This window comes from Lycium ferocissimum, chromosome 1, assembly GCF_029784015.1.
Source record: "Lycium ferocissimum isolate CSIRO_LF1 chromosome 1, AGI_CSIRO_Lferr_CH_V1, whole genome shotgun sequence".
Classification (NCBI taxonomy): domain Eukaryota; kingdom Viridiplantae; phylum Streptophyta; class Magnoliopsida; order Solanales; family Solanaceae; genus Lycium; species Lycium ferocissimum.
This window is the reverse complement of record NC_081342.1, coordinates 52,585,494-52,598,309: the sequence shown is the minus strand read 5'-3', so window position 1 is coordinate 52,598,309 and position 12,816 is coordinate 52,585,494. Positions and strand designations below refer to the sequence as shown.

General features: G+C 42.1%; 1 long non-coding RNA gene across 1 annotated transcript; it reads left to right on the top strand.

The window, feature by feature from the left end:
* The first annotated feature begins 852 nt into the window (after window positions 1-852).
* LOC132030099 (uncharacterized) lies at window positions 853-1,687 on the top strand. Its single transcript, XR_009407989.1, has 3 exons — window positions 853-1,138; window positions 1,227-1,299; window positions 1,402-1,687. It is a non-coding gene; the product is annotated as an uncharacterized LOC132030099 (long non-coding RNA).
* Window positions 1,688-12,816: the final 11,129 nt, after the last annotated feature.

Below are 12,816 nucleotides of genomic sequence, written 5' to 3'. Positions count from 1 at the left end.
CGTGTTAGGCAAATGGTAAGGTATGTTAGATCATCTTCGGCAAGAGGAGCTCACTTTAAGAAATGTTGTGAAGTTCAAAAGGTGGAATGTTCTAAATCATTAGAGCTAGATGTGCCTACTAGGTGGAATTCCACCTACTTGATGTTGGATACAAAGACAACACTTTGAGAAGGCCTTTGATAGGTTTGATCATTTTGATGAGAATTTTAATAATTATCTTTCTACTCATGCTCTTGAAGATGGAAGTGTTGCAGGTCCTGTCGCATGTGATGATTGGGCGAATGTAAGGAATGTGGTAAAGTTTCTTGAAAGATTTCATGAGCTCACCGTAAAGGTTTCAGGTTCACATTACGTTACTTCTAATGTTCATTTTGAGGATATATGTGAGCTTGATGTACATTTGAAAGTGTGTTTAGAAAGTGAAGATGTTAGTTTGAGTATAATAGCTGAGCGAATGAGACAAAAGTTCAAAAAGTATTGGGGGGATCCCGAAAAGATGAACAAAATGATTTTTATTGCTTCCGTGTTGGATCCTCGTAATAAGTTTGTGTATGTTAACTTTGGGCTTGAAAAGCTATTTGGTGAGGAAGTAGGAAAGAAGGTAAGCGAAGGAGTGTATGATTATATGAAATCTTTGTTTGGAGAGTATCTAAAAAATTATTCAAGAGAATTTTATCATAAATCATCTCCATCTACATCTTCTTCATCTCAATGCTCATCGATGTATCTTCTAATTCGACACCTCTTTGAAAAAAAGCTTTGAGAGCTAAGCCTCACACGAAGAAACAAAAGAAGATTAGGGTGTGCGGGTGCTAAATCAGAGTTGGATAGATACATTAGTGAAGATCAAGAGCTTGAAGATGAACGTGTTGAGTTTTCGATCTTAGATTGGTGGAAAGTAAATGCTCCTAGATTTCCCGTTCTTTCAGAGTTGGCTCGTGATGTATTGGCTATTCCGATTTCTAGTGTGGCATCGGAATGTGCATTTAGTATCGGTGGGCGTATCTTGATCGATTTAGAAGTTCATTAACTCCTAAATAGGTGCAATCTCTTATTTGTTCTCAAGATTGGCTTAGAGAAGAGACTAAACCCGTTAGTGTGGAAGAAAGTTTGGAGTATCTTGAGAAACTTGAACTTGGTAAGGTTTTATATATTTTTGTGTGTTTTAGTGCAAAAATCATATTCTTATTTATGTTGTATGACATATTTGATTAAATTATCTTTAGAGATGGCAAATAGTGGAAGAGATCCTTGCATTGTTGATGTTTGATTGCAATTTGCTATTTTTTGCTACTAGTGGTAAGTTCAATATTTTATTTTGTAGTTTTGTTCTTTTATCTTGAAAGTTATATTCTAACTTTTGGTTTTATCTTACTTCTTATCATGTTCAACGAGCTCAAGTTCAACCATGCCTCCTAAAGCTCGTTCACATGTTTGGGAATACTTTGCGATAGTTCAAGACAACGAAGAAGGGCGTAAAGTAAGGTGCTTGACATGCGGTATGATACTTAAATATAATCCAAGAGTGACTGGCACAAGTTCCTTGTTGAAGCATATTGAGAAATGTCTTGAGCGTCAACAAGAGAGGCAAATTCGCCTTCAAATTTAAGCTTATGTTTTGAATTTGGTGAATTTCGGACCAAATTGTGATTGCTAGTATTGTGTTAAGACGATGTATTTAAGACTTAGTTCGTGACAGCTAATGTTATAGCCCGTATTTTGTACTTTTGGAGATTTTGAAGTCGTCGGGGAAAGTTAAGGGCGAGACCATTTTCAAAATTATTTTAGTGCATAAGTTGGTTATGAATACTATTTATGAATATTATTGGACGGAAATATTGAGAAAGGCTAGGGGCAAGAAGAGAAATTCGCAAAATGGGCCGTGAAAATAATGCGGAAGGTCAGGGACAAAATGGTAATATTGAGAAAAGTCGAGGGGTAAAACGGGAATTTCACATGAGTTTCATGAAAGTTCATGAAAGGGGCCATATTTGTATTTTAAGAAAATTCTAGGAAAGAAGAAAAGAATTAGTCATCTTTTGGTAAGTTTGAAGAAAATTCAAGAAAAGAAAAGAAAAGTCAAGAAAAAAGAAGAAAAATCTAGAAAAGGAAGAAGAAAGTTATGTGACCAAACTTGAGGGGCCTAAGTATAAATATGGATAAGTAGTGGAAGACATATGTATATATATGTGATCATCTTTTAATTTAAGAGAGTGGAAGAAAAAGAGAGCAAAGAAAGAACCAAAGAAAGGAAAAGAAGGAGAACGGCCATGGAGAGAGAGAGGGCTGGCCGAAACCAGCCCCTCAAAGTTGATCACGAAAAATTCTTTCCTTCAAGTTTTCCTACTAAGTGAAGGGCCCTCGTCGACGTGGAGTAGTTGTTGAAACAAGAAAACTAATCATTCTTGCAAAGTGTTGTTCTAGCCGTGTAGAAAGATGGAGGAAAGAAGGTATGGTTCAATCTTCCTTACATGATTTATGGGTGTTATGCATGTTGAGATATGTGGAAATGGATGAAATTCATGATGTTGTGCATGTATGGATGTTGGCCGAAAATATAGGTTGTTTGGGTAGCAAAGATGAATTAATGTAATTTAGCGTTCTAGTGATGTTGTTGAGAATATTATGACGTAAAATGGATGTTTGATGACTCGTGTCGAATTTGTTGTATTGCGGGCTGTTTTGGAGGATTGAATTCATTTCATGTAGCGTATTGATTGTTGTGGTGATGCATAGAAAACATGGAAAATTTATGGAAAGAAATGAGTAAATTTTATGAAATCTTGTGTTGTTGTAATGTATGAAAAGATGAGAATTCAAGAAAATACGCATGTAGTATATGTAGCATGTTGGTTGTGGTTGTAATGTAAGGGGATGGATGAAAATGCATGAAAACATGTAAGAAGTGATTATGGTCGAAATAGGTAATTTGGTAAGTTAATGTAAATTGGTGTAATTTGACATTTTAGTTGTTGTTGTTATGGGTCATGTGATGTAAAACGAAGGTCGTGGTTAAAAATCTTGCGTACATGAATGATAATGAGATGTATGATTGTTGTGGAATTGGAAGGTTTCGGATAAGGTAGAATGTTGATTGAGTTGTTGAAAGATTACGTGAATTGAATTGAATATAAATGGAATGTTATTGGTAAGATTGTTGGTATTGTTGTTGGTTTGCCCGAGTTGAATTCTCGGATTCTGTTGATTGATGAATTGAGCGAGTTAGATTCTCGGGGTGGTATATTTACAAGGGAGATCTTGCCAAATTTAGGACCATAAGTGAATGTACTTGAAAGGTTAAGACAAGTATATGTTGATGAATCTAACGATAGTGTCGATCTTCTTGAATGTAGACTAACAAGTTGGACGAACAATAGCTAGTAAGGCGCGGCGCGAGTATGTTAAGGCTCGTCCCTTTTTCTTCCCATGGCATGAATCATACATGAAATGTGTTAAATGTTTATATAACGTCCCTATTTTCAAAAGATAGGCACAACAGTTCCAAAGAATGATTTTCCTTTCTTAAGGTTTACAAATGTTTTCAAAAAAATATTCATTTTTCTCCAAAATCTAAGTTTTACGTTTTTGGATAGTTTTTACGACTAAAACGACGACTATGGTTTTATAGTGACGATGAAGATGCCCGATATGGAGAAACGTCTATGATGAATATGTTCTTGCCATGAATACGACGATATGAAATGTTAAGCTATTTTTGGATAATGACTATTTTAAAGGTTTCAAAGTATATGAAATGATATGTTATGACCACTGTTTTTGTTTTCTAGTGATGCTAGCCTTGATTGATAGTCTCTCCTTATAATTGTCCCTTCAAGGTGAGACAAAGCGCCCATGATTATTCCATAAAGTAATCGGAGGTTACCGACCTTACGTCACTCCGACGGATACATGACCTTTCTTTGGGCTCTCCCGCATGCTTACATGATATATGCACATCATACATGTATAAGTACACGTATATGTATATGTATATGGGGAAGATGGGGAAAAGGGCGGGCGGCGCAGGGCGCACGGCCACCGATCGGTTGGAGAATGATATGATATCGTCCCGGACGCGGATGCCCGGACGCGGGATAAGTGGTTAAATGGATCGGAGCCGACGCCTCGGCAATATAGTATGCTCTATTTTCTTTATATATGAAAATGAGATGTTTTCAAGAAGGAATACGTACATGTATATACAAATGGATCGGGGTACCGCACGTTCCGCGGCAAAGTATATGGATCGGGCCGCACGTTCCGCGAGATAGTATATGGATCGGGCTGCACGTTCCGCGGCGTACATGCATGATTCCGCCTTAAGAGGCACTCATACCTACGGGTTACGGTGCGTACATGACATGCTCCATATGTACGGTATACTCTCATACATGACATGCTCCATATGTACAAGATACTCTCTTACATGACATGCTCTACTTTTCATACCATGTTACGTTCATGCCTTACATACTCGGTACAATGCTCGTCGACCCTCTTCCTGGGGTCGTTGTCTCGTGTCGCGCGGTACACGAGAGATGATCGGAAGCCATTATAGAGGATGTTCCCAATGAAGTTGGCAAACTCCATTTGTTCTGGAGTGTCGCCGAGTCAGTGTGCTATGCCACGATGTCATGTTTGAAGTTAGAGACTTTGCAGACATAGTCGTGGGTTCGGGAGTCAATCTGTGCTATGATACAAGGTTTGTACAGTTACATATTTTATTTGATTTAAAAGCAGCAAAGGAATTTTTCAGCAATCCTATTATGTATACTTGACTTAGAGATTCAAAAAAAAATTTAGCACGCAGAAAGAGTCAGTGGGTTCGCTCGGCTCCGGTTACGGGGTCGGGTGCCCATCACACCCTAGTAAGATCGGGGTGTGACAGCTAATGTTTTGTATTTGGAGCTAGATTTTAAGAAATTTGTGTTGTTTGGATGCTACTTGTTTTAAACTTATGTTATTTGTGTTGCTCGTTTTTACCGTGTGCCCTGTTTTGCTGCATGTTGTTACTGGTTTCCTCTGTTAAGGTACTGATTTTATTTCTGGACTGGCTGGTGATGGTGCTGCATGTTGTTACTGGTTTCCTCTGTTAAGGTTTCTTCTTTATTCTTTATTTGGCGGCCGGCCGCTTATAGTGGGTGATGGTGCTTTACCGCGTGCTTTAGGCTTGGCAATTTCCGATTCTTGCCGCCTTCTTCCGCCGCCGCGGCTATCTTGCCAAGGTCGCTACGATTCTGGTTGCCGCTTCTTGCTGTGGTGGCTACTTCTTGCGTCGTTGTTGATCATGAATCATTTAGTAACGGGTGACTATTGCTTAACCAATGCCAAAAAACCGAATTAGAAAATCGAAACCAAACCGAACCGAACTTCAAAACACCGTACCGAACCGAACTAATTCGGTGCGGTGTTCGGTTTCCACTTTAAAAAAAACGAAACCAAAATACCGAACCGAACTTTGAAAAAACCGAACCGAACAACCGAACGCCCACCCCTAAAAATGAGTATTCTTTCTACCGCAGAGTGAACAACAGTGTAGAAGTCTATCCATTTGTTGTCTCTCCTGGTTCATCAGGTCGAATTTCTGATACTTCAAAGCATTCTTCAATGATGGTTGCGCATTCTCCTTCTCCGAATAGCGTCCTCAAACCCTCTTCTGGAACCATTGTGGCTCAATGGGCGTGTAATGAAGGATTGGTAGAGATGGGGGAACGGTTTTCTCATTTCAACGGGACCTCTTGGACCATACCCTGCTTCCTCTTCTTCTACCTGACATGGCTTGTATCCAACCCCAAACCGGTACCTCCCATATTTAATACTCACTGGTTCCGTGATTCCTTGTAAGTTTTTTCCCAAACCTTTCCCAGGTTCAAACCCATTCCTCATCATAGTTGTAGAAATCATCTTGTAAACCGGTGGCATGGGGATATTTTCATCATCTCCCCTACAACCTATCACGGCTAGCTCAACAGTGTGAAAGTCAGCGTCGGTTAGTGATTTCTCTATGATTGGCACAGAGTCATCTGGATAATTGTGGACACTTCCTTTGCCGTGAATTACGACTTCCTGATCATCCCATATGAACTTAAGAGATTGGTGTAACGAAGATGCTATAACTCCAGCGGCGTGCAGCCAAGGTCGTCCCAACAACAGGTTATAGCTTGTTTTGACGTCCATAATGACAAACTCCACCACGAACTCCGCGGAGCCCATTTGTATATGTAAATCTATTTCCCTAATCGGGTCACTGGTTGCACCATCATAAGCCTTTACGTTGGTCCGACTCTGGCGAATTTTACCAAGATCGTATCCAAGCTGTTTTAGAGTCATCACAGGGCATACATTCAGCCCAGCTCCCCCATCAATCAGTACCTGTGGAATAATCTTGTCACGGCATTTGACTGTTATGTGCAGGGCTTTATTGTGGGACTTCCCCTCCCTTGGTAATTCATCGTCGGAGAATGACAGCCTATGAGCCCGCACAACATACCCCACAATTTCGGCCAATGTTTCGCTCGTGGTGCCAGCAGGTACTTGGGCTTCATCAAGGCTAAACGGTGTTGGGATGGACCGAGTAATAGCGACATTATTGATATCCTTGCAGGAGTTTTATGCAGGTGCTCAATAATCGAACAATCCTTGACCTGCATTTGCCTCCAGAAGTTCTCAGCCTCTCCCTCAGTTATGGGTTTCTTCTGAGGGTTTTTGCGACGAGGTACTTCGCGCATAGGTTCTTCTAGGGCATAACACCTTCCTGACCTGGTCATACCCTGAACTACAACAACTATTTCTTTATCTTTACTGATCATCATTTGATGTAGTGGTTTGATCACAAAGGGATCATTCTCAATTAATCTTAATGTTCTGAGTATAAAGGGCTCGTTGTGAATTCGAGCCACAGTTGAGGAGTACCTAAGCACAAAAGGCTCTCTTTCAATTAGGGCAGATTTCTTGAAAACCTTTATTGAAAAGTCTATCACTTCTTTTCGCTCTTGCAACAATAAGGCAACAGTGCTCTCTAATCCTTCCATATCTGAATGAATTTTAGCTGGGCTCTCTTCCCACTCATCCCCTCTCTCTATCATGTGAATTTAGTTCTCCCCATGTTTTGGGAGCGGATTTGTGTCTACATTTGGTGGTGTTGGTTCTAAGATGAGCTCTCGATTGTCAATCATGTCCTGCAACCTGTGTCTCAGGTTTATGCAATATTCAGTGGCATGGCCAGCTTGGTTAGAGTGATAGGCGCAATTGAGATCTGGCCTGTACCATCGATCAGCGGGGTTAGCAGGTTTTGGTGGGATGGCACTTATTCGCCCGGCATCTCTTAGTTTGGCAAATAGGCTTGTCCTTGATTCTGGCAGAGAAGTGAATGCACTCGTAGGTATTCTTTGAGGCATTTCATAGTTTGCTAGTGGAGGCTGGTTCTGGAAAGTTTGGTTTTGTGGAGCTTGGTTATTAGGTGCTGGCATTCGATAATTTGGTCGTGGGGTTTGGTTGCTCGGTGCTGGTATTTGATAGCTTGGTTGTGGAGTTGAGTAGCCAGATTGTGCGTAGCACACAGTCATTGGGCTATATTGGGGTGAGGTGATTGTGTAGTTGGTTGGTGGAGGTGATTGGTAGCTATCTGGATTTTTGTGGACTATCTCTTTTCCTTGACTTTTTGGACTAGCAGTTCTAGAAACACAAGCTATGTCTTCTTTTTTCTTTTTGCCACTCATGGTGCCCGGCGCGCCTGGCCTGTTTAGTACACTAACAATCCTGCCAGTTTTAAGGCCATCTTCGATATCTTCCCCCACAGCAACTATATCTGCGAAGGAGTTCCCTTCATGGTTATCATCTTATCAAAGCAATCGACTTCTTGGTATCGTATGAATGCGGCTACCAGCTCAGCTTCAGTCATGGGAGGTTGTACCCATGCCGCTTCATCTCTCCAGCGGCTAGCATACTCTCGGTAGGTTTCAGTTGATTTCTGATGAATTTTCTCCAATGAGAAGCGATCAGGCACATTTTCCACATTGAAGCGGAATCTTTCCATGAATGAGCTCGCCATTTCTTCCCATGTTTTCCATCAGCTAATGTCTTGAGAGATAAACCATTCCATAGCCGTTCCTGACAAACTTCGACTAAACAACCTCATGAGCAAGGCTTCATTTCCGCCATTTCCGACCAACTGGTCGCAATAAGCCCTCAAATGGGCTCTGGGGTTGCTCGACCCATTGAAGTGATCAAATTTGGGAATTTTGAAGCCTTCAGGCAGACCCAAGTCTGGGTGGATGCACAAGTCAGAGTACCTCAACCCTTCTTTCTTCTTGGAGCCATGCTCCAGCTCGGCAATCTTCTTGCCCATCTCTTTCTCTATTTTGTCTATTCTGGCTTCGAAGAACATTTCCATATTTTCCAATTCTGGCGAAGAGTCAATATGGGTGACATGCTCTTGAAAGGTGACATTTGGTTGTGTGGGATGAGTCGCTGGAACTCCTGCTGCCCGAGGGGCTTGATAAGCATTTGCGTTTGTTACGCGAGCCGGTGTTTGAAAAGCCGGGGTATGGTGGGAGGAACTCCCCACATGGGTGGTATTTCGGCGTAGTGGAGTCTGGAAGGTGGCCCCAGTTTGGGTTTGAGGAAAGTGATCGGGAATTGGTAAATCCAGATTTGGGAAAGTGGGTGGAGGTCTCCTAGCCTCAGTATTAGTGGTATTTTCTTTCTCGGCCCTTAGGCGGTCCGCCTCTTCTCTGGCCTCAGCCAATTGTCTCATCAGTAGACTGACAGCTTCTTCCAGAGGCATTCCGGCTATGTCCGTGGTTGGGGTACCTTCTACTAAAGCATTTATGTTTGGTGGTGGAGTTTCAGGCATGTTTTCTTCTTGAGGGTTTAAGGACGCTGCGGCAGCTTTTGATCGAGTGACTGGTGCCAGCGAATCGACCCCTGTCTATAAGAGAAAACAACTCAAAAGCTTTCAAGTTAGCGTTAGGCTTAAGCACGAAACACAAAATATCACGTTGTTTGCAGTTTATAGCACATAGAATCATATACTTTGTTTCAACTCCTTGATTGATTCACATTCCAGGGTATTTTGGTCTGGTCTGTGGTAAAAAGTTTGTATGGTTGATTTGCTTCTACCATCCTATACTAAGGGGGATTTTAATTTTTATTATAAAAGGACCGAGTCTTAAATAGACTGCCTACGTATCCCACCAAAGGGAAATCAGGTCCATCCGTAGTTCAGGCATACACAGAAAAGTTTTTCCTATACTACCCGAAACTTAATTTTTATACACTGACCAGGCCTTATATAGGCTTCCCACGTATCCCCAATGGGACATCAGGTCGGCGTGGTTCCATTTACATAAAAAGGGAAAGGGATGCTTTATCTTATTGAAAGCAGTAAAGGGATACTTATGTTTTTCTATCCAACCCTATTAAACAGATCTTCATTGTCTTCTTCCGCCTTCATCTTCTATCCTTGCCTTCCTGCGACAATCCAAATATGGCCTTCATTCACGAGATGTTCTAGTTCGAGCTTGAAGTCCACACATTCTTCAATGTCGTGGCCGGGGCGGCCATGGTGATATGTGCAAATTCTTTCTTCCGAGGATCCTGGGTGACCCTGGTAGGTTTGGGGCACTGCCCTTATCTTTTTCACGCTGCATAGTAAAGAGTGAATCCTGGCATATGACTCCTCAAATTTGGAAAAATCACTTCTCCAGAACCTGACCTTTGATATCCTTTCTGGGTGATTTCTTCTTTGGTCATGAGTCAAGAAAGAGTGGGGCCCCCACAGTTGACTAATCCTCCCCTGATCGATCCATTGGATAAGCTTTCTTTCTAATGCTACGCACTCATTGGCGGTATGCCCTGATTGACCTCGGTGGTAGAGGCATTTTCTGTAACCCATAGAAGGAGCGCATGGTGGCAGCAAGTTTGGGCTTTGTGCGTACACCCCAATGTTTCCCAAAGTTTCCAAAAGTTCTTGTTTTGACAGTTCTACTGGCGCACCCCAATTGTGCGATCTTGTGCCTTTAAGAACAATTGTGCAGGAGACAGGAGGCTCCTCGAATTGGGAGTCGCGTGGATTTCCATAAGTCTTCAGGTTGGGGATAAGTAGTTCGTCTTCTCCATATAGTATGGGGTCAAGCCCTTCTTGTTGGCTAAGTGGGACATAGCTCCCAAGTGGTGCCCCAGGCGCCTTCCCCCATTTCACCCGATTGGCGGGGTGTTGTTTTGTCAGTTCCTCAACATAAGCTAGGAGGGTTTCTGCTTCTTTCATTTTCTCATTGGCCGCCTTAGTAGTTTGCACTGCTTCTTTCATCCTAGCAGTGGCTAAGGCCATTCTTTCATCCCATTGTCGGTTTTTCTCACTTGCTGCTTCTGTGCCCTCGTCATCACTGACTAGGTTGACATAGGGCGAAGTTGCACTCATGCTGTCTGGAGTCTCCATTTCCTATTTAGCAAATCAACCTTTTAAACGTGGATCTAATTTTGTTTTGATGGTTATTTCCTTGGTTTTTCTTTGGGGTAGTGGCCGGAATGTGAACCAATCAAGAATTTTGACAATGTATATGATTTTCCACGGAGAACAGTTATGTCAAATAAGCATTTAGGCAGTATATAACTCGCTTTCCTATACCTCGTTACTCCGAGGCTACTAGCGTATGAAGCAAAATTGTGCCATATGTAAAACAAATGTATCATTCCCCAAAATAAAATCCCAGTGCTTTTCATTAATGATATTCTCCCAAGTGGGATTACAAGGCTTTTAAAGTAAATGCGGTAATCAAGAAAAGTCCATTTCACGGACAGAAATCTGCTCTCTATTATCTCGCGCCCTCTTGGCCCTCCGAAGGGCAATCTGAATGGCTACATGTGCTAGCATCAATGCTGTCCCGATCCATTGACCCCTCTGATTATCCGGTAATGACGACCCCATATCTATGGCTTTCTTAACGAAGGTGTCAAGCCATTCCAAGCTTTTCAATGAAGTATCGGCCTCGTCTGTCAAACTCTCAATTATCTTCTGATCATATTCTATCTGTGCTTGATGATCCATTTCTCTTCCTTCTATTCGTCGTTTCATTCTCCTAACTTGGATTGCATTCGCAGCTTCCCTATCCTTGGGAAATTTGTACAGATATGGTCCTGGAGTGGCAGTGTCAGCTAACTCAGCCCTAAGCCACTCGTAGTAATTTTCATCATGACTTGGGTTGTTTGGATCCTTGTCCAATTCATCTTCTCTTATCACATTCTTCCAATCTTTCTGAGCATCTTTTATACCTTGGATACGTCCTTCCTCATAATCTCGTACAAATTCTCCCATATTACCCACACTTGGAACAACCTGCCTCATGCCAAACTGTCTGAGCACTCTCAATAATGCGTAAGGTCTCATTCCCCTAATGCCCATAAGTGGTAGATATGGACGCCTACGGCTTTTAATACAAACAGTCTTGGAATGAAAATCAGGCACCCTCCATCTGATGTGTTCCTCTCTCAATCTGGAGAAGATGTGGGCCCATCCTTTTTTATCTTGAACCCCGCAAGGCATAGCAGTGACTCTCAAATCATCCTCTCTTAGGGCCGGATCTCGGCGAGTAGGTAAGCCATTCCTATCCAAATGTTTAAGTATCCACCATTGGACTAGGAGGTTGCACCCTTGGAAGTAGTAGTAATGGTCATGACATTTTCCCAAAGCTCGATATATGTCTGATAGAATAATAGGGGTGATGTCAAAATATTTGGTAACCCCATTCGTTGTGACTCCCCTAAGAATAGCATGGGCAACAAAGACAACACGGGTGTCAATAGCTAGGGAGGCGTTTTGCGGGAATACCATGGTCCCTAACAGGCAAGTGATAAATGCTAGTGTTCGGTTGGCTTCCCAGGATTGGGGTGATGAAAACTCAAGGATATAGTCCTTGTACCCCTATTTGGATGCATACCTCCCATATAACTCTCTGAAGGCTATAGTGGGTCCCTGCGCCCAATCGGCTTTGTTGACAGCAAACATGTCTTTGATTTCTTTTGGGGTAGGCTTGTGAGGGATAAGGATATTTTGTGCTGGTTTCTTTTTAGATCTGTTAGCACTTCCTACACTTTCCAGAACATCTCTAATTTCTTCTAAAGTGGGAGTCATCTCTATTTCTCCGAATCTGAATACCATTCTGTCATTGTCCCAATATCCAGTAATGATCTCTAGCAAACCCGGATCCCCAATCATATTCATCAATGAAGGCAAATGCCCTACACAACTCTTAATTTCTTTCTTCTGATTGTTAGGCAAACCCTTCCACCATATCACTAAACATGGTGGTGGACCCACAACCATGTCGAACTGCACATCATGAGACATCTGCAAGACAAAACGTTGTTAGTTCCCCGCCCCCGGGAACAACAATCTGTTTCACACTTGGCACAATAATGCTTCCAAATAGCAAATAGTGGGATGCAGTGTCTTTCGATTTTTACCCCGTCTGAACACAGTAAGGTGTCTTTCCTGTCCGATTTAGGTAGGTCTGAGATACCCAAACCGGTCTATGGTCGGTATGTGCTATATCAGTAAGGATTTGGCTTTGCTCTACGCTAATTATTCTAGAGTGGTTTTCAAACGAATGACATAGGTTACCCAAGCGGACTAGCTGGGGATGGGTTCTCTAAGGCTGTGGGATGACCGCATACCCACTCGACCTTAGAGACCTCCAAAGAATATATTAAAGGTTTTTTAGTGAAGGTATGACCGCAGCTCATCCCGCGTCGTCACCCTTGGAACAAAATGTAAAATAAATGCCAGGAGTGGCGGAGTATGCATGCATGAATGATAGT